A 3,630-nucleotide genomic window follows, 5' to 3' on the forward strand; every position below is an offset into this window, starting at 1 on the left:
GAGGTGGCAGAGTGCCCTGTCTGGATGCCAGCCAGAAGTCTTATTAAATTGAAACTAGGCCCCTGCTCTTCTGATAATCTCATCTCTGGGAAGGTTGAGGAAGCAATGAGGAAAACTACTATTTCCTGTTTTTAATTCTGGCCAAGAACAATGAATGGTTTGTAAAAGAGAAGTGAGAGGAAAAAGGGAGAAAATGACCACATGACCTCAATGTTTGTATTAATCATGGAAGAAAATGCCACACAGAGTCAGATGCTTGTCTGTGACTTTATGAAAGTGGATTTCTGAAAGGCCAGGAATCAGAGAGGATGGCTTAGCAGGGGCAGAGAACACTGAATACTAGATTCTGCAGTCACTGAGTGTCTTTCATGATAGGGAAGAGGGGACGATGTAAAATGGCCATTGTAACTTCTTGGAGCTTGAGTTCCCCAAGTAAGAATAGATATAAAAGAGAGAGAGAGAAAGAAAAAGTCACAAAAGCAAGAGACTGAAGACATCAAAAGGGGTCTATAAATTTACTTTCAAAGTCCAACCCAGGAGAGATTAGGCTAACCTGCTCAGATAGACATGGCAATAGTTACAGGTGCCTAAGATATAGCAAAATGGCCCCCTCTTATGCGGTTTCCATTTTTTTTTTTTTCCTCAAGGAAAATGGTTATCCAACTGCAAATTATGAATCAAAGATGGTTTATTTAAAATGAATTTGCTCTGTAAACTTTCAGTCAAATCACAATAAAAACTTAAAAAAAAAAAAAAAAGATGGTATTTAGTCAATGGCAAATACATGGAGAGGACCAACTCCCCAGTGCATAGGATTTTACTATGCACTGGAAGTTCAGAAATCTCAAGGAGCTCATGATCAGAGGGGTAGAGGGACCCTGAACAGTTAGCATACACGGTTGCAGGAGCAACAAGAGAATAAGAAAAAGACACACAGCCAAATAGGAAAACAAGCAAAAGACCAAAAGACCTTTCATAAAAGAGAATATCCAAATGGTCAATAAATACATGAAAAGGTGTTCAATTTCATTAATCATAAGGGAAATGCAAATTAAAACCTCAATGAGCTATCACTAACAATACACCTGCTACAATGGCTACAATGAAAAAGCTGGAAAACACTCCATCTCCAAATTTTAATGTGGTGAGTAACACACCTGCCTTGGGGTTTAGAGGTGACAACAGCAAGAAGGCAGAAGGGGAGAAGGGTGTAATATAGAGGGATTGGTGGCTCAGTGGTGAAAGGACTTGGCTGTGAACTGGAAGGTTGGCAGTATGAACCCTCCAGCCACTCTATGGGAGAAAGATGTGGCACTCTGCTTCTGTAAAGATTTCAACCTTGGAGCAGTTCTACTCAATGCTATAAGGTTGCTAGGAGGCTGAATCAATGCAATGGCAATGAGTTGGTTTCCTGCGTTTTGAAGTTAAGTAGGGTTCCTAGCTGCTTAAAATGAGTTTAGTGCTGACAGATGGGGATAAAGACATTGTGGAGTCATAAAGAAACTTGAGGTTGTGAAAGGGAACTTCTAGTGATGATCTGAAAAATCAGAGAAAATGAAAGATGTGTTAGAGGAAGGCGAGAGAGACACAGACAGAGAGAAAGAGAGACTAGAAAAAGCTATCGTAATTTTTGGAAAGAGAAAAGAAGTAGAATCATCTTACAAACTATAATCTCTGAGCCTGCTATCCTCCTGGTAATGTGCTTTACAGAGTCAGTGGGTGGTAAAACAACAAACAAAAACCTCACTGCCATCGAGTTGATTCCAACTCATAGTGACCCCCTATGGATTTCCGAGGGGTAAATCTCCCCCCCCCCAAGACAGTAAATCTCTATGGAAATAGATTGCACAGTCTTCCTTCCATGGAGTGGCTGGTGGGTTTGAACCGCCAACCTTCTGGTTAGCAGTGAGATGCCTTAGGCAGTATGCCACAAAGGTTAATGGGCTCAGCTGCTAAGCAAAAGTTTGCCAGTTCAAGTCCACTCAGAGGTTTCTTGGAAGAAAGACCTGATGATCTACTTCTGAAAAATCAAACATTGAAAATCCCATGGAGCACAGTTCTACTCTGACATACGTGAGATCGCCAAGAGCTGGATTCAACTCAATGGCAACGATTTTTTTGTTTGTTTTCCAATGTTCTCTACGGATCAGTAAAGGAGCTCTGGTGGTGTAGCGGGTAAGGCATCTGGCTGCTAACCAAAACGTCGGAGATTTAAACCCACCAGCTGCTCTGAGGGAGGAAGAGGAGGGAACCTACTTCCGTAAAGATTTACAGCCTTAGAAATCCAATGGGGGTCGCTATGAGACATTATCAATTTGATGGATGTAGGTTTGAGGCTTTTTTTTTTCCTTTTATAGATCATTAAATGGCAGTTTGTGAACACTTAGGAAAGGATTCAGGGGCCACCAGAGCCTAAAATGGGTTCACTAACTAAACAGATAAGAACTAAAAAGCCATAAAAATATTATCTATGAATTTTAGTAAATCTTGCAATAGCAATGTAGAAAAATGTGTGAATAACAAAGGTAGGCTGATTCACCACTGCCTTAATAATCTCATCCAAACGGTGCTGAGTACCTTTATTTCTAGAGACGTTTCTCCTAAAATGCCAGGTAACGTGCTTATGGTCTCCATAGCATGCCATTTTTTTATTAATGGTTTCCAATAAGACTTGGGAGACATGGCTACTGCACAAAAGAGATAAAGAACATTTCTATGACAAGTAGAGTCCTAATGTAGAGGAGAGACCACAATGCCCTTCCATATCCACTTTCCCTTCTTCTATAGCACTAGAAGTTTTAGAAATTTTAGATTACGCTTTCCCTACTCTCTTGTAGTTAAAGATGGCCATATAACTACAATTGGGCCAATGGAATATGAGTAGAATTGCATATAATTTCCAAGTAATAATTGTAAAATGAAAAGGCATGTCCTCTCCTTCCCTTTTCCTCCTTCTTAATGGCAGTGATGCAGATATGATGGCAGTTGCTACAGCACTCCTTTTGCACCATGCGCTGCAAGCTACATGTTGAAGAAGGCAGAGCAACAAGATAGAAGGAGCCTGGGGTCACAACCTGTGGAGCTGTCATATAAAGTCATACAGTTGACCTGAGGGAGAAATGAACTTCTACCTTGTTCAAACCACTATTATTTTGGTTCTCTCTGATACAACAGGCGTACCAAAGAATTAATTAACATTTTAATCTACATAGGCAACATTACATTTTCTGTGTGTCTGTTACTGCATTATTTAGATACTGCTGGTAGGAGGTCTGACTTAAAATAGAGACTACATGGTCTATCCAAAATCTCCTTGGGGAAGATATCTCAAACACCCTGCAGTCCTTCTCTATAGAAGCAGCAAATGTTTGGTTCAATAAATTTTGTATATGCTACGCATGCCTTTGAGTATTCTGTCCCAGGGGGAGCAGCAACAGAAACTGAATTATTTAGAGGAGGTCATAAACTCCTTGAAGCAAACGAAGTTAGCCAGCCAGTACTACAGAAATTCAAATTGAGAGGGTGTCATTTAGTGCATGTTGTTGTTGTTGTTGTTATGTGCCATCGAGTCGGCCCCGACTCATAGCGACCCCTCCTTGGGTTTCCAAGGCAGTATCACTACGGAAGTAG

This window comes from Orycteropus afer, unplaced genomic scaffold (assembly GCF_000298275.1).
Source record: "Orycteropus afer afer isolate SDZICR_OR568_19922 unplaced genomic scaffold, OryAfe1.0 scaffold00330, whole genome shotgun sequence".
Lineage (NCBI taxonomy): Eukaryota > Metazoa > Chordata > Mammalia > Tubulidentata > Orycteropodidae > Orycteropus > Orycteropus afer.